The 19688-nt window shown below is 38.0% G+C and overlaps 1 protein-coding gene across 1 annotated transcript in view; it reads left to right on the forward strand.

Annotated features, from left to right (window-relative positions):
• STAU2 (staufen double-stranded RNA binding protein 2) overlaps window positions 1-19688 on the forward strand; it is a 317711-nt gene that overhangs the window by 12597 nt on the left and 285426 nt on the right. The window contains exon 3 of the mRNA XM_054595602.1: window positions 18424-18455. The gene's annotated coding sequence lies outside the window, so the exon portion shown is untranslated. The remainder of the gene's footprint in view (window positions 1-18423; window positions 18456-19688) is intronic.

Raw genomic sequence — 19688 nt, forward strand, 5'->3', positions numbered from 1 at the left:
TTATCCGAATTCCAAACCCAGACAAAGACACTACAAAGAAAAAAATTATAGGCCAATATTCCTGATGAACGTAGATGTTAAAATCCTCAATAAATTATTAGCACACCAAATACAACACTGCATAAAAAAGATCATACACCATGATCAAGTGGGACTTATTCTGGGAATGCAAGGTTAATACATTTGCAAATCAAATGTGATTCACCACATAAACAAAATGAAAGATGAAAACCACATGATCATATCAATAGGTGGAAAAAAAGCTTTTGATAAAATGTAGCATCCATTTATGATCAGAAAAAGTAGGAATAAAGTGAACATACCTAAACATAATGAAGACCATATATGACACATCCACTGCCAGCATCATACTCAATGGGCAAAAACTACAAGTATTCCCCTTAAGATCGGGAACAAGACAGGAATATCTGCTTTCACCTCTCTTGTTCAACATAGTACTGGAAGTCCCAGCCACACCAATCATAAAAGAAGAAGAAATAAAAGGCACCCACTTTGGAAAGGAAGAAGTAAAACATTATTTGTCAATGACATGATACTGTACATAGAGAACCCCAAAGAATCCACTGAGAAACTGTTAGAACTGATAAATGAATTCAGCAAAGTAGCAGGATACAAAATTAATATCCAGAAATCAGTTGCATTTTTATATGCCACTAATGAACTAAAAGAAAGGGAACTTATCCCTGGCTGGTGTGGTTCAGTGGTTTGAGTGTCATCCTGTGGATCGAAAGGTCAGCAGTTCAATTTCTGGTTAGCACACATGTTTGTGCTGTGGGCCAGGTCCCCAGCTAGGGGCATGCGAGAGGCAGCCAGTCCATATATCACTTGCACATTGATGTTTCTCTCCCTCTCTTTATCCCTCCCTTCCTTTCTCTCTAAACTTAAGTGAGTAAAATCTTAAAAAAAAAATGAAAGGGAACTTAAAACAATCCCATTCATAATTGCAAAAAAAGAAAATACATAGGAATAAACCTAACCAAGGATGTAAAAGATCTGTACTTGGAAAATTATAAGACACTGAAGAAAGAAACAGAAGATGATACAAATAAGTGGAAGCACATATCATGTTCATGGATAGGAATAATAAACAAAATTAACATGTCCACACTATCCAAAGCAATCTATACATTCAGTGCAATTCCTATCAAGATTTCAGTGACATATTTCACAGACCTAGAACAAGTATTGCAAAAATTTATATGGGACCACAAAAGGAATGCATAGCAACAGAGATCCTGAGAAAGAAAAACAAAGTAGGAGAAGTCATGCTACTTAATATGAAACTAAACTATAAGGCCATAGTAATCAAAACAGCCTGATACCAGCATAAAAACAGACGCATAGAACAATGGAACAGAATAGAGATCCCAGAAATAAACCCATACCTTTATAGTCAGTTTGACACAGGAAGCAAGCACATCCATGTGCTAAAGATAGTTAATTCAATAAATGGTGTTGGGAAAATTGGACAGATATGTGCAGAAAAATGAAACTAAGTCACTTTCTTACACCACACACAAGAATAAATTCAAAATGCATGAAAAGCTTAAATATTTTACTAGAAAGCATAAAAATTGTAGAAGAAAACATAGGCAGCAAAATCTCGGACATTGCTTGGAATAATTTTGTATCTGGTACATCTCTGCAGGCATGAAAACTAAAGAAAAAATAAACACACGGGACTACATCAAACTAAAAAGTTTTTACACAGCAAAGGAAATCATCAACAAATTAAAAAGACAACCCACAGAATGTGAGACTATATTTGCTGATAACATCTGATAAAGGGTTAACATCCAAAATTTATAAAGAACTTACAAAACTCAATATATTAAAAAAACCCCAACCCAATTAATAGATGGGCAAAGGACCTGAATGGACACTTCTCCCAAGAGAACATATGTATGGCGAATAGACATATGAAAAAATGCTCAGCATCACTAATCATCACAGAAATGCACATTAAAACCACAATGGGATACCATCTCACACCTGTCAGAATGGCTATCATCAATAAATCAGCAAACAACAAATGCTGGTGATTATGTGGAGAAAGGGGAATAGTTTTGCTTATTGGTGGGAATGCAGACTGTTGCAGCCACTTTGGAAAACTGTATGGAGATGTCTGAAAAAATTAAAAATAGATCTTCCTTTTGACCCAGTGATCCCACTCCTGGGAATATATCCAAAGGCACCCAAAACCCTAATTTGAAAGAACATAAGCTCCCCCATGTTCACTGCAGTGTTCTTTATAATCATCAAGATATGGAAGCAGCCCAAATGTCTGTCAGTAGATGAGTGGATAAAATATCCATGGGCCATTTATGCAATGGAATACTACTCGGCCCTAAGAAAGAAGAAAATTTCATCCTTTGCAGCAGGATAGATAGACCTAGTGAACATTACGCTCAGTGAAATAAGCTGGTCAGAGAAAGAGACATACAATATGATTTCACCCATATGTAGAATCTAATGAACAAACTGAGCTAACAAGGAAAATATGGCAGACTCATAGATGGAGAGCTGGATGACAGCTAGTGTTGGGGGGCGGGGTGTGAATTGAAGGAGTAGAAGCATTGAGCAAAAAGGAAAAAGGGGTAGTGAACATGAAAAACAGTGTGATGATTGCTCAGGGGAGGGATTTTAAGGGGACTAAATGGTAATGAAAAAAAATACAATAAAGATTAAATAAAAAAAATTAATGGTGTCATTTACTGGCCAAACATCTCCATTGCTCAGTTTATACTGAGGCCACACCACGTTGCAAAAGAAGATTAGCCTTTTTCTTGAGGGACTCAGGGTCAAATTTCTGCTAGTTGGCCAGTATGCACTCCAAAAGGGTCTGTAGAGGCACTATGGACCAGTTCCCCATCTTTGGAGATATGTATATGTAAGAAGCTGAGATTTAGAAGTGTCCCTGTAAGTCTCTGGGCTGTTCTGGGATGTCTTGTGTACAGTAGGGGAGGTACTATGCCTCCCTGGAACTAACTGGTTTGTGGAGTCTTACCCTGTGTCTTGAGGGTAGACTTACCAACATTCACAGTGATGGCCAGGCATGGTGATGATGGACTTTGCTGTGTCTAGCTTGCTACTGGGCCCTGCTAGAGATTGAACACCTGACCATGAGACACCAAATAAATGACTATGGAACCAGAGCTGCCTATCATGAACTGGGTGTCCTCTGAGCCATCAAGCTATAAAGCTAGGCATGTACTGCATCATCCTGTCATCAAATGAGAGTGAAACTGCTGAGTATGTTGCCTATTCCTACCACATTGCCTCCTCTTCCTCAGTCAATACATAAGGCTTCATGGCAAATTCCCAATGATCAATTGATGGAAGAAGAAAGAGCTCATGCCTGATACCAACTGGAAGTGGATGTTTGCAACAGGAAGGCCCTGAAAGATTGGAGAAGGGAAATCCTTTGAATGAAGCTAACTTCAAGCAGTACAGTTGGCCCCCTGTATTTGCATGTTTCGCATCTGTGGATTCAACAAACTGGCGATCCAAAAATCATTGAAAAAGAAGTTATATTGTTGTTGATGTGTACTGTGTAGTTAGGCCTACAATGCTTGCATCTATACTGAACAGATACAGACTTTTTTCCTTGTCATTATTTACTAAACAATGCAGTACAATGACTGTTCACATAATATTTATATTGTATTAGGTGTTAGTAATTTAGAAATGATTTGAAGTGTACAGAAGGATGTGTGTAGGTTATATGGAAGTACTACTTAATATATACCATTTTATACAAGGACTTCAGCATCCATGGGTTTTGGTATCCATGGGGTCTGGAACTAATCCTCCACAAATTTTGAGGGACAACTGTACATATGGTTGCCTATCTAGGTGGAGACAGAAATTCAAAAGTTTGGAGCTACACATTTTCATGGGCTATAGATGGTTTGGGTGGATGGTCAGGATTGGAGGATTGGTTATAAGGAGGTCTGTGGGAGAAAGTACATGGTTGGGCCTTTAACAGTGGATACAGAATAAGAAGATATTTGTACTCTATGCAAATATTCCTGCTAAAGATACCCACTTCAGAGGAGGCTCCAATGAATAGATGGACCAGATGATTTGTTCTGTAGATGTCAGTCATTTCCTTTCTCCAGCAATCCTATCCTTCCTGCTCAACAGTCTCACATACAAAATGACCATGCTAATTGAGCTAGAGGTTATAAGTGGACACAGAAATGTGGACTTCCTCTCATCAAGACTGATTTAGCTAAACCCACTGCTGAGGGGCCAGCTGGCATATAATTCCTGATATGGCATCATTTCCCATAGGAACCAGCCACCTAGTGGCAGGTTGGTTACATGGAGGGAGCAGCAGTTTGTATATTCTGTATATGGATTTGCCTTCCTTGACTACCACACCCATGGACACCTTGGTACTGGTATTCCATACAACATTCCTTCTGACCAAAGAGTTGATACTACAACAACAACAAAAATGAAGCAGTGTGCTTATACCTACGGAATTTTCTGGTCTTACCATGTACTCTACTATATAGAAGCAGTTGGACTTACAGAACATTGAAGTGGTTTATTGAAGACTCCCTTACAGAGCCATCAGGGAGTCACTGTAATGTTGGGGTGCTTTCTACAGGATGCAGTATATACTTTGTACCAACCACAGTACTGTTTCTCTCACACACAGAAAACGTGGATCCTAAGTGGGGTAGAATGGGGGACATCTGTAAACAGTGTCAGCAATTAAAAAAAAAAAAGGCAGTTCCATTTTTAATTGTTTTGAGGAAACTCCATACTGTTTTCCACAGTGGCTGCACCAGTCTACACTCTTACCAGCAGTGCACTAGGGTTCCCTTTTCCCCACATCCTCACCAGCACATGCTGGTTTGTTTTATTTTTTAAAGATTTTATTTATTTATTTTTAGAGAGAGGGGAAGGGAGGGAGAAAGAGAGGGTGAGAACATCAATGTGTGGTTACCTTTCATGTGCCCCCCACCAGAGACCTGGCCCACAACCCAGGCATGTGCCCTGACTGGGAATTGAACCAGTGACCCTTTGGTTTGCAGGCCAGCACTCAGTCCACTGAGCCACACTAGCCAGGGCTGTTTGTTGATTTTTTTTGTTGATAGCCATTCTGGTTGGTGTGAGCTGATGTTTCACTGTGGTTTTAATTTGCCTCTCTCTGGTGGAAGTGGCGTTGAGCATTTTTTCTTGTGTCTTTTGGCCACCTGTATGTTCTCTTTGTAGAAATGTCTCTTCAGGTGCCTTGCCCATTTTTTAATTTGGATTGTTTGTCTCCTGGTTTTAAGTTGTATAAATTCTTTATATATTTTGGAAATTAACCCCTTGTTAGATGTATTACTGACAAATATGTTCTCCCATATAGTGGGTTGTTTTTCATCTTGATGATGGTTGTGATGATACATTTACACAATGAAGTTTTTTTTATTAGTATATTTTATTGATTATGCTATTACAGTTATCCCATTTTTTCCCCCTTTGCCCCTCTTCACCTGGTACCCCCATTCCCTCCAGCAACTCCCCCCACTTAGTTCATGTCTGTGGGTCGTACATGTAAGTTCTCCATTTCCTATACTATTCTTAACCTCCCCCTGTCTATTTACCTGCCATTTATGCTTCTTATCCCCTATACCTTTTCCACTATTCTCCCCCCACCCCTCCCCACTGAAAACCCTCAATGTGAACTCCAGTTCTATGATCCTGTTCTAGTTGTTTCCTTAGTTTGTTTTTGTTTTTAGGTTCAGTTGTTGATAGTTGTGAGTTTGTTGTCATTTTATTGTTCATACTCTTGATATTCTTTTTCTTAGATAAGTCCCTTTACTATTTCATATAATGAGGACTTAGTGATAATGAACTTGTTCGGCCTTACCTTGCCTGGGAAGCACTTTATCTGCCCTTCAATTCTAAATGATAGCTTTACTGGATAGAGTAATCTTGGATGTAGGTCCTTGCGTTTCATCTCTTTGAATACTGTTTGCCATTTCCTTCTTGCCTGCAAGGTTTCTTTGGAGAAATGATAGTCTAATGGGAGGTCCTTTGTAGGTAACTCTCTGCTTTTCTCTTGCTACTTTTAAGATTCTCTCTTTATCTTTAACCTTTGGCATTTTAATTATCAGGTGTCTTGGTGTGGTCCCTTTTTGAGTCCAACTTGTTTGGGATTCTCTGAGCTTCCTGGACTTGTATGTCTATTTCCTTTGCCAAATTGGGGAAGTTTTCTTTCATTATTTTTTCAAATAAGTTTTCAATTTCTTGCTCTTCCTCTTCTTCTGACACCCCTCTGATTTGGATGTTGGAATGTTTAAAGTACACCCAGAGATTCCTAAGCCTCTCCTCTTTTTTTTTTTGTTTGTTTCTTGTTTTTTTTTTGTTTTTGAATTCTTGTTTCTTCTTTCTGTTCTGGGTGAATGATTATTTCTTCTTTTGTTCCAAATTGTTGACTTGAATTCTGGCTGCCTTCCCTTTACTGTTGGTTCCCTGTATATTTTTAAAATTTCAGTTTGTATACCCTTCATTTCTTCCTTTATTTGGTAGGTATCCTCAATAATTTCTCTGAGCATCCTCATCACCAGTTTTTTTTAACTCTGTGTCTGATAGATTGGCTATCTCTGTGTCCCTTAGTTGTTTTTTTTTTCCTGTAGTTTTGATCTGTTCTTTTATTTGGGCCATATTTCTTTGTCTCCTCAATTTGGCACCTCCCTGTTTCTGTGTATGAGGTAGAGCTGCTTCGATTCCCCTTGTTGGCACATCTGTTTTGTTGTAAGGGGCAGAGCATTCAGTGTTTGCCAAGGTGGTGCAATGCACTTTACCACTTTGTGGTTCTGTATGTGGGGGCAGAGTCAGAGAGGGAACAATGCTGCTTGCTCAGCTCTCACCCCATTTCCAGTAACTTCCTCTTCTTCCTGTAAGTGACTGGCACCCTTCAAATCAGCTTTGGTGCTGATTCCCAGAGTGGGTGGATTTGTGTACATTCTAGGACCCTTTGGGCCCTTTAATGGACTCTCCTGAGAAACTGACAGTTTCTCCTGCTTTCTAAAACCCCACTAGTTTTTACAGCCCGAGGTTATGAGGCTTTACTTCCCAGTGCTGGAACCCTGGGCTGCATGGTCTGTCCTGGGGCTGGAATTGCTCGCTCTCCAGTTGTCCCTCGCAGTTTTTATCCACTGCATATGAATGTGGGACCACCCATTCTGCTGGTCACTGCTGATGCTGCCTTGCCGCACTACAGCGCTTCCTCTCTGCCCCTCCCACCATCTGGATGAATGTTTTTTTTTTAAATCCTTGGTTGTTGGGCTTCCATACAGTTCAATTTTCTGGCACTTCTGGTGGTTTTTTGTTTTTAGATTGGTTGTTATCTTGTGGTTGTGGGACGAGGTGTAGCGTGTCTACCTATGCCTCCATTTGGGCTGGAAGTACCAATTGGGCTACACAGTGGAATTCTGTGTGCCTGTAAAAAAAAGAGGGGAGGACTCTTACCCCTTGTGACAGCATGTGTGGACCTGGAGAATATTATGCTAAGTGAAATAAGCCAGTCAGAGAAAGACAAATACCATATGACTGCACTCATGTGGTGGAATCTAATGAACAGAATAAACTGACAGACAAAATAAAACCAGAGGCATGGACACATGGAATAGACTGATAGATATCAGAGGGGAGGGAGTTGAAGTGAACAGGAAGAAATTAGCTAAAGAATGTATATGCATATATTTGAACCCCATGGACACAGACAACAGTGTGATGTATGCTGGGGGGTGTTGGTGGAAAGAGGAAAGGAGTAAAATTGGGGAATCTGTAATAGTGTCAACAATAATGAAGAAAAAGAACATGGATCCAGCAATCCTGAGGTGGAAATGAGAGAGGCAACTTTCATTATTATACAGAATAACCCATTCACAAAAATGTTGCTTTCCATCCCTGAAACTTTGTACTTTGATAGCTAGAGATTGTAGTTCTCAAGGAAAGAATGCTTCTATTTGGGAATACATTGGTTGACTTAGAAGCTGAGACTGCCATGCTGACATTTTGAGCTCTCCATACCATTACAGCTGTAGGCAGAGAGGTAGGTTTCTCTGCTGGCTGGCATGATTGGTTCTGATCACCAAGGGTAAACTGGGTTGCTGCTATAGTGGTGGTAAGGAAGACTATGGGAACTAGAGGATTCTCTGGGTGCCCTGTTGTACTTCCACATCCAGTAGTAAAAGATTAATGGGAGAGTACCGCAGCCCAATTCTGAGTCATTTCATTAGTAAAGTACTTCAACCATGAGGTCTTGACTGAGGGCAGAAAGAACATAGCACAGAAAAAAGAAATTATAAGTATCAACAATGGCTTAGGGATCAACTACAGAAAGAGGGCTTAGCAGCCATGAGTATTTTCTTTCCTGCTTGTCATTTATGTGTGTATATTGCATATAAGGAATACTGGTGATGGTTACATTGAGATTTTAATCTGTATTACTCTATATTGAGTTATGCCTGTGATCTCTAGGTCTTGAGGTGGAATGAGAAGAGAATCTAACATCCAGAGTGATGTTACTGACTGATGGGACTTTGTGGATCTCGTTTTTTGGAGAGGAGGTATATACTCATTTCTGGAGAGCTGTTAGTCTTGTTAGGATTAAGCATGATGATGTTATAATTTTTGAGTGGAGTTTAATTATGAGTAGGAGGGTCTCTGTGGTATTTGGGTAGCCAAAGGGGTGGACAGTATTAGAAAGTGTCTCAGGCTTCTAAGTGCTTGCCCTATCCAGGCACTGGCTGTTTTTTATAAATCTTGATGAAAAAAATTCTTACACATTTTTATAAATTAATAAAACTATGTCTTATATTCCACACACAAAAAAATCAAGTACATTTAAGCCTAATAGTTTGGTAATTACATGAAATATAAATGATCCAACCAGTACAGTCCTATTAAAAATTATCCTGTGCATTTTAGCTACTGCATAGGAAATAAAAGGTATTGAGATTGGAATGGAAGGAAGAAAACTGTCTTTATTCACAGGTGACCTGATCATTCATGTGGAAAATATGATGGAATCCTACAAGAACTAATGAGTGAGGGTAGTGAGGTTGAATGATACAAGATCAATGTACAAAAATAACTTGCAGATAAATCTAACAAATTTAACAGAATATGTTAAAGAAAATTGAGAACTATAAAGTATTGATGAGAGAGTGAGTGTGCCTAAGTAAATTGAGAGATACATTTGAGTCATTATTCCCGGATTTTGTATTTGTGAATTGGTCATTTGCTAAAATTTATTTGTAATCCCCAAATCAATACTTGCAGTGCTTTTGTGGTTATTCGCTGACACAGGCAAAGTGGTAAAAAGTTTTAATCACCTAATGCACAGAATCTGAACTGAAAGTGAATATGATTGACACTCTCTTGTTTCAGTTCTCATGCTCTAAGCATGTCCTTGGTCTATTTAGTGCCACATATTTTGCATTTTTTTGTGCTTTTTGTCAGTGATTCAGCTGTTTAAAGTACTGTGCAGTGCTGGTTGGCTGTGAGTTGAATGTTAATAAACCAACAACATATTTTAAATAAGGTGTCTCAACACAGTAAACAAGGTTATATGTTGATTAACTCTCAAAGTGTTATGATTAGAAGTTTGCAGGAACCTGAACCTGTATTTCCTCCGGAAGCAGTGATTCAGTATTCGCTAACACACTGTTTGTGGTGATGTTACAGAACATGACTGTTAATTAGTAAGTTTGAGATATTGTTATTTCAATAATGAGAATTAACTGTATATGCTGTATATTGATTGGGAGACTCAACTTTGTTAACATGTTGATATTTACCAAATTAATTTAAAAAATTTTATTCTAATCCTTGGAGGCAATTTTTCCTAAAATACAATTAATATTGAAATGCAAGATTTTGGAATAGCAACAACAACTATGAAAAAGAACAGTGATGTGGGAGGGGGTGAGCAACACTACTTATTTTCAAGAATCATTATAAAATCACAATAAGAACTGGTTGTCATAAAAAAGACAAATAGATTAATGAAACAGTTGTATGTATTACAGAAATAAACCCACTTGTATATTGATAGCTGATTTTGACAAAGCCAAAAAAGCAGTACAATAGGAAAAAAAAGAGACCTTTTCCACAAATTGTGCTTGACCATTGGCTATCAATACACAAAATAAAATTGAATCCATACCTGGCACTGTGTACAAAAATTAATTTCAAATGGCTCAGTTGGATCCAAGATGGCAGGGGAGTAAGTGGAGGCTACACTAACCTCTTCCTAGGACCAATCTTGGATTACAGCTAAATTGTAGAGAGATCATCAGAACAACAAACTGAACACTAGCTGGAGAGAAACCTTGTAACCATGGACAGACAGCAGAAGTCACTGCAACATGACTCATAGGGAGTATGGAGGAGACATGAGAGGGTAGGCTGAGCTCCCGCAGGCAACAGCTGAAGTGCTGGAGGGACATTTCAGTGGCTGGGAAGTTCCCCCTGAATTGTGGGGTCTAAACCCCAAGATGGGCTCCCTAGCCTACAGCACCAGAACTGGAAAGGAGCCCAAATAACATCCAGCTGTGAAAAGCAGCAGGGTTTCTGTCTGCAGGGAGAGATGGCTGGAGACACAGAGAGTGTCTTAAAGGGCCAAAATACAAAATTTTTTTTTGTAGCCACTAACCCTGGGCTCCAGCAAAGAGAGGGCATAGTGGACTAGAGATGTTAGAGGAAGGTGGGGTTGGTGGCTCTGAGGAGAAAACTGAAGGAAAGGCTGCCAGGGCCACTGTATTGGGTCATTCCCCATATTGCAGGGACCATAACTGTGAGGCAGAGCACTCCAGTCCAAGTGGTATCAACCTGAGGGGAAGCAGTAAACCTGCCTACAGAAATTACTCTGCTACAGTCTGTGATGTTTAAGCCAGGCTGCTGATTACAGTTTGATTATGTTAACAACTGATTGGTCTCACAGCTGATTGGTTTAACAACTAAGGCAGAAAATATAAAGCAGCCAAAATGGGAAAACAAAGAAACAGACCCAAAATGAAAGAGCAAGTGAATTTTCCAGAGGAGCTGAATGCAATTGAGCCAAGCAATTTATCAGATAGTTTAGAGTAATGGTTATAAGGATACTCAACAGCCTGAAAAAAGCCATAGAAATTATAAAAAAGGACCAGAGATAAAAAAATTTTGTATCTGAAGTAAATAATACACTGGAAGGAACAGACAATAGGTTACATGAAGCATAGGATGGAATCAATATTTTGGAAGACAAGGCAGAAAAAAACACTCAGGCAGAGCAGCAAAGGAAAAAAGAATTAAATGAGGAGAGTTTAAGAAAGATTTTGGACAACATGAACCGTAGCAACATCACATGATGTGAATACCAGAAGGAGAGAGATCAAGCAAGCGATTGAGACCTATTTGAAGAAATAATGACCGAAAACTTAATCTGATGAAGGAGACAGACACTCAAGTCCAGGAATCTCAGAGAATCCCAGACAAGTTGGACCCAAAGAGGCCTACACTAAGACACATTATAATTAATATGACAAAGCTTAAAGACGAGGAGAGAATCCTAAAAGCAACAAGAGAAAAGCAGGAGGTTACCTACAAGGGAGCACCCACTAAACTCATCTGATTACTCAACAGAAACATTTCAGGCCAGAAGGGAGGGGCGTGAAATATTCAAGGTGATGAAAAGCAAGACCTATTACCAAGGCCACTTTACCCAGCAAGGCTATCACTTAAAATGGAAGAGAAATAAGGAGCTCCCCAGAGAAGAAAAAGCTAAGGGAGTCTGTTAACACCAGACCAGTACTGTAAAATGTTCATGGGCTTGCTTTAGCAGAAGAAGAAAAAGAGAAAGGGGGAATAAAAGAGAAAAATAGTCTAACAATAAAATGGCACTAAATAGGTATCTGTCAATAATCATCTTAAATGTAAATGGCTTAAATGTTCTAACCAAAAGGCATAGGGTAGCTTAATGGGTAAGAAAGCAAGACCCGTATTTATGCTACCTCTAAGAGAACCATCTCAGATAGAAAGATACATACAAACTAAAAGTAAAGGGATGGAAAGAGGTATTTTATGCAAATGAAGGGAAATAAAAGCTGGGATAGCGGTACTTATATAGGACAAAATAGACTTTTAAAACCAAGGCTACAGTAAGAGACAAAGAAGGACACTACATAATGATAAGGGGAACACTTCAGCAAGAGAATATAACCCTAATAAACATTTATACACCCAACATAGGAGCACCTAAATATGTAAAGCTAATCTTGATGAACATAAAGCGGGAGATGGACAGAAATAGATTTATACTTGTGGATTTTAACACTCCATTGACTTCAATGGATAGATTCCAGGCAGAAGACCAACAAAGAGACAACAACCTTATATGACACACTAGTTTAAATGGATTTAATTGATATCTTCAGAGCATTTCACCCCACAGCAGTAGAATGTACATATTTTCAAGTACACACGGAACGTTTTCTAGCACAGACCAAATGTTAGGACACAAAACAAGTCTCAATAAATTTAAGAAGATTGAAATCATATCAAGCCTCTTCTCTGACCACAAGGCTATGAAACTAGAAATCAATCACTGAAAAACAAGCAAAGAAATGAAAGCTAAATAACATACTGTTAAACAATGAATGGGTCAACAATGAGATCAAGGAGGAAATCAAAAGATGCCTTGAAATAAATGAAAATGAGGACAGAACAATCCAAAGTCTGTGTTACACTGGTAAAGCAATCCTAAGGATGGAATCATAGCATGACAGGACAGTCTCAGAGAAGAAGAAAAAGCTCAAGTAAATAATCTAATCACACTTAAAGGAACTTGAAAAAGAACAACAAACAAAGCTTAAAGTGAACAGAAGGAAGGAAATAATAAAAGATTATAGCAGAAATAAATGAAATAGTTTTAAAAATGATACAAAAGATCAGTGAATCCAAGAGCTGGTTCTTTGAAAATATGAACAGATTGACAAACCTTTTCCACATTCATCCAAAAAAAAAAAAAGAAAAAAAAAAGGGGACCCAAATAAATAAAAGGAAATGAAAGGAGATATAATCACTGACACCAAAGAAATATGAAGTATTGTAAGAAAATATTATGAACAGTTACATGCCAATAAAATGGACAACATAGATGAAATGGATAAATTCCTAGGAATATACAGTCTTCCAAAAATAAATCAGAAAGATTCAGAGAATCTGAATGGACAGATTACACCTAATGAAATTGAAGTAGTAATAAAAAAACTCCCAACAAACAAAAGCTCTGGAGCAGATGGCTCAAAGGTGAATTTTCCCAGGCATTCTGAGAAGAACTAACACCTTTCCTTCTCAAAGTATTTCATAATATTCAAGAGGAGGGAGGGTTCCTCAACTAATTTCACCAGGCCAGCATTATCCTAATTCCAAAACTAAATAAAGACACTGCAAAGAAAGAAAATTATAGGCTTATTTTCCTCATGAACAGACACAAGAATCCTCAACAAAACGTTAGCAAACTAAACACAGTAGTGCATGAAAAAGGTCATGCCCCATGATCAAGTGAGACTTATCTAGGAATGCAAAGTTGATACAGCATTTTCAAATCAATACATAAGACTTACCACATAAACAAAATGAAGGATACAATCACATGATGATATCAACAGATGTGGAAAAAGCTTTTTGATAAAATCCAGCACCCACTTATGATAAAACTCTCAGCAAAGTGGGGTAGGGAACATACCTAAACATAAGGCCATATATGACAAACACACTGCCAACATCATTTTCAACATGCAATAACTACAAGTGTTCCCCTTAAGATCGGGAACAAGAATGTCTGCTTTTACCTCTTCTTATTCAACATAGTAATGGAAGTCCTAGCCACAGCAATCAGGCAAGAAAAAGAAATAAAAGCATCAAAATCTCAAAGGTAGAAGTGAAACTCTCTGTATATGCAGATGCCATGATATTAGACATAGAGAACCCCAAGGATTCCACCAAGAAACTACTAGATCTGATAAATGAACTCAGCAAAGTAGCAGGATACAAAGTTAATATCCAGAAATCAGTTGCATTTTTATATGCCAATAATGAACTAACATGGAAATTAAGAAAACAATCCCATTCACAATTGCTTCAAAAAGAATACAATAGGCCCTGGCTGGTGTGACTCAGTGGATTGAGCACTTGTGTGCAAACAGAGGTCACTGGTTTGATTACTGGTAAGGGCACATACCTGGGTTGCAGGCCAGGTTGCCGGTTGTGGGCGTGTGAGAGGCACCAAATGTCTCCCACACTGATGTTTCTCTCCCACTCTTTCTCCCTTCCTTCCCCTCTCTCTAAAAGTAAATTTAAAAAAAAAAAGAGTAAAATAAGAATAAACCTAACCAAGGATGTAAAAGACTTGTACTTGGAAAACTATGACACTGAAGAAAGAAATGGAAGATGAAACAAATAAGTGGAAGCACATATCGTGTTCATGGATAGGAAGACTTAACATTAATAAAATGTCCATACTACGCAAAGCAATCCATGGATTCAATGCAATTCCTATCAAAATTTCAGTGGTGTATTTCACATAAGTAGAACAATTACTTCAAAAATTTATATGGAATCCTGAAAGGTCCCACATAGCCACAGTGATCCTAAGAAAGAAGAACAAAGTTAGAGGAGTCATGCTACCTAATATGAAACTATCCTACAAGGCTACAGTAATCATAATGGCCTGGTTCTTCTAAACAGACACATAGATCAATGGAATAGAATAGAGATCCCAGAAATAAACTCACACCTTTATATTCAATTAACATTTGACACAGGAGGCAAGCATATCCATGGAGTAAAGAGTTTATTCAGTAAATGGTGTTGGGAAAATTGGATAGAGACATGCAGAAAAATGAAACTAAACCATCTTCTTACAACACACACAAGAATAAATTCACAGTGCATGAAAAACTTAAATGTATGGAAGTCCGACAACCAAGGAGTTAAAGAAGAAACATTTATCCAGACTAGTAGGAGTGGATATGGCAGCTGGGGCAGAGAGGACTTGTGGCATGGCAGCAGGTGGCCAGCTGGCGGACCGGGCGGTCCCAGTGGGCCCACATTTGTGAGCGGATAAGCCGGAAGGGGAGTGAGACAGGCCATGCAACCCAGAGTTCTAGTGTGGGGATATAAAGCCTCAAAACACTGGTTTTAAAAACCTTTGGGGTTGTGGCGGTGGGAGAAACTCCCAGCCTCACAAGAGAGTTCACTGGAGAGACCCACAGAGTCCTAGATCATACACAAACCCACCTACCTGGGTATCAGCATTAGAAGGGCCCAATTTACTTGTGGGTATCGGAAAAGTGACTGAAAGCCTGCCGAGATCCAAGCAAGCAGCATTGTTCCCTCTCTGTCCCCTCCCCCAATTACAGCACCACAATGCAGTGAAGTGGGTTGCCCTGCCCTGGCAAATCCCTAAGGCTCCACCCCTTACAACATAACAGGTGCACCGAAACAAAGAAATATGGCCCAAATGAAAGAATGGATCAAAGCTCCAGAAATAGAACTAAGCGATGATGAGATAGCCAGCCTATGAGATGCAGAGATCAAAACACTGGTAATCAAAATGCTCACAGAAATGGTTGAGTATGATAACAAAATGGAGGAAAAAGTGAAGGCTATGCAAAGTGAAATAAAGAAAAATATACAGGGAGCCAGCTGTGAAGGGAAGGAAACTGAGGCTCAAATAAACAATTTGGAGAAAAATGGAGAAATAAATATTCAGCCGGAACAGAATGAGGAAACAAGAATTCAAAAAAATGAGGGGAGGCTGAGGAACCTCCAGGACAACTTTAAATGATCCATCATTCAAATCATAGGGGTGCCAGAAGGAGAAGAGGAAGAGCAAGAAATTGAAAACCTATTTGAAAAAATAATGGAGAACTTCCCCATCTGGCGAAAGGAAATAGAGTTCCAGGAGATCCAGGAAGCTCAGAGTCCCAAAGAGGTTGGACCCAAGGAGGCACACACCAAGACACATGATAATTACATTACCCAAGATTAAAGATAAGGAGAGAATCTTAAAAGCAGCAAGAGAAGAGGAAAGAGTTACCTACAAAGGAGTTCCCATAAGACTATCAGCTGATTTCTCAAAAGAAATCTTATAGAGGAAGGGGCTGGAAAGAAGTATTCAAAGTCCTGAAAGACAACGACCTACACCCAAGATTGCTCTATCCAGCAAAGCTATCATTTAGAATGGAAGGACAGATAAAGTGCTTCCCAGATAAGGTCAAATTAAAGGAGTTCATCATCATCATGCCCTTATTATATGAAATGTTAAAGGGCCTTGTCTAAGAAAAAGATCAGAAACAATGAACAGCAAAATAACAACAAACTCACAACTATAAACAAGTGAACCTAACTAAAAACAAAAACATAAACAAACTAAGCAAACAAGTAGAACCGAAACAGAATCACAGAAATGGAGATCGCATGGAGAGTTATTGGGGGGAGGGGCCGGGGGTGTATGGGGGAAAAGGTACACGGAGTAAGAAGCATAAATAATAGGTACAAAGTAGACAGGGGGAGATTAAGATTAGTATAGGAAATGGAGAAGCCAAAGATCTTATATGTACTACCCACGGACATGAACTAAGGATGGGGGGATGCTAGTGGGAGGGGGATGCAGAGTGGAGAGGAATAAAGGAGAGAGAAAAAGGAGACAATTATAATAGCTTAATCAATAAAATGTATATTTAAAAAAAAGTACTGACAAAACTCTACACGAGAAAAACAACCCAGTTAAAAGTGGACTAAGGACCTAAATAGACACTTCTTCAAAGAGGGTATATAAATTATCAATAGATATATGAAAAGATGGTCAATGTCACTAATCATCCAAGAAATGCAAATTAAAATCACAATGAGATACCATCTCACACTTGTCAGAATAAAGCAACAAACAGTAAGTACTGGTGAGGATGTGGAGAACCCTTTTGCACTATTGGTGGGAATGCAGACTGGTGGGGCCACTGTGGAAAGCAATATGGAGACACCTCAAAACATAAAAGTGAATCATCCTTTTGACCCAACTATCCCACTCTTGGGAATATACCTGAAGGAACCCAAAACACTAATTCTAAAGAAGATAAGCACCTGTATGTTCATTGCGGCCTTATTTACAATTGCCAAGATATGGAAGCAGCCCAGATGTCCTTCATTAGATGAGTGGATAAAACAATTATTGGACATTTACACATTGGAATTCCACTGGGCTATAAAGAACACTTTTCCCTTTCAAATAGTATGGATGGACCTGGAGAACGTTATGCTAAGTGAAATAAGCTGGTCAGAGAAAGACGAATACCATATGATTTTACACAAATGTGGAATCTAAGGAACAAACTGAGCAAACAAGCCCAGACAGAGACAGACTGATAGACGGAGGACAGATGACGACAGCTAGTGGGTTGAGGGAGGTTTGAGAGGGAGGGTTTGAATAAAGAGGGAAAAGGACTCATGGATGTGGACTACAGTGTAGTGATTGCTGGGGGAAGAGGGATATAAAGGGACTAAATGGTACTGGAAAAAACAGAATAAAGATTAATTAGGAAAATAAAAAAATAAAATAGTCTACCATTTATTTTTTAAAAAATGGCTCAGGGACCTAAATGTATAACCAAAAATTATAAAGCTTCTAGACCAAAACCTAGTATAAAATCTTTTGAGACTTTAACTAGGTGATTGTTCCTTAGGAAAAACAAGCAAAACACAATCTTTATGTGAGTTAATTAATAAATGTTATTAAAATTAAAGTGAATTCTTCAAAAGGTGTTGGTAAGAGAATGAAAAGAGACCCCACATACTGAAAGTCTTTGCCAAACACGTACCAAATTAATACTAGTTGTGTTTAGAATACATAAAGAATTTCAAATAAAATAATAATAAAAATAAATAACAATAAAAGTGGGTAAAATATTCAGATAGACACTTCATTACAGGACATATATAGATAGCATACAAACAAGTGAAAATATGCTCAACATCATTACTTATTAGGGAAATGCAAATTAAAACCATAGTGAGAAGCACTTGTTAGAATGGCTAAAGTTAAACAAAAACTGACCATACCATAGGTTGGTAAGGCCACACTGTTTTAGCAGTCTTATTGCCTGCTTTTTTTTTTTCAATTAGTTAACATACAATATAATAGTTTCAGGTGTACAACATAACAATTAAACAGTTATATAACTTATGAAGTAATTTCCCCATTAGTCTAGAGCCAATCTGACACCATATAGAGTTATTACAGTATTATTGACTGTATTCCCTATGGTTTACTTCACATCCCTGTGACTTTTTTGTAACTGACTTATGACTTGCTTTGAATCAAGTCCTGTAGCATCTTCTGTTTTTCAGGAAATTGGTGGCACCAGAAGGACTTTAGAAAGGTCAGTAGCAATTAGAATCTAAGGCTTTTACACTATAAACCATTATGTACTTTTGGTGTGGCTTTGTAAAATAATTTTTAAATTATAAAAGTTACACATGTTCATTGTAACAAAGTAAAACATGGCAGTACTTCAAAGTAGAAAGTGAGGACCCCCCCTTGCCAGTCCCACATTTCCTTTAATACATGCACCTGTTTGATTTAAATAAAATAAAAATAAGATCAGAGAATAAGCTGTTGCAGCTGTTTTTCATTCAACAGTTGTAATGTCATCCCTTGCCATAACAGAAGCACTGCACCCCACTCTCTTCAGAGCTGCACAGTCCATTGTGGTGTGTTTAACCAAACAATTATTGGTGGATAAATATTCAGCTCATTTATAGTTCTTGCTCTTGTACTCTTTCTATTACACATTGGCATGTGTAGATCTGACATGAGTCTTCCTGTAGTATGACTCTTAGATGTGGAACTGCTGTTTTAAAGACAGATGTAATTGAAACTTGAATGAATATTGCCAGGATTGCCCACTAGAAAGTTTGCATTGTTGTGTGTTCATCAATAGAATTTGTGCCTATTTTCCCTCACCTTTGCCAATACTTACATGATCATTTTTCATATTTACCAGTCTAAGAGGTAAATTATATTTCACTGGAGTTTAAATTTTCATTTATTTAAACAGTTTCTTGAATTGATATGTTTATTTAATGTTATGTTGTGAGTTGATTGTGCATGCATTTGCCCTGTTTTCTATTGGATTTAAAAACTTTGATTTATGTCATCTTTGTATTTCATGGATGTTAACAGTTTTTCTTCACATGTTATAAGTATTTCTCTTCCAGTTTGTAGACTTTTTTTAGTGTCATTTTTGATGTGTTTTGCTGTACAGAAGTTTTACATTTCTGTGTTTTTTAATCTGTCAGTTTATCCCATTATGGCTTTTAGGTTTCTCATTTTATAGAAGAGCCTTCTATGTTACAGGATTATGATGACTATTTACCTAGGTTTTCTTGTGCTTTTGTCATATTTTTTATATTTTGCATTTTAATACTTCTGGAATTTATATTTGTGTTTATATGAGATAGGAACTTAAATTTTTTCCTGATTGATAGGCACTTATAATAGAGAAGTCTGATCCTTGGATAGTGATTTCTCATGGACAACCTTAGCTTATAGTTTAATTTAAAGTTACAAGGTTTGTTTTAGCTATTCTTATGACAGGGGATCACATTCCTTC

This window comes from Pteronotus mesoamericanus, unplaced genomic scaffold, assembly GCF_021234165.1.
Source record: "Pteronotus mesoamericanus isolate MK-2021 breed Mesoamerican mustached bat unplaced genomic scaffold, CSHL_Meso_final scaffold_54, whole genome shotgun sequence".
NCBI lineage: Eukaryota > Metazoa > Chordata > Mammalia > Chiroptera > Mormoopidae > Pteronotus > Pteronotus mesoamericanus.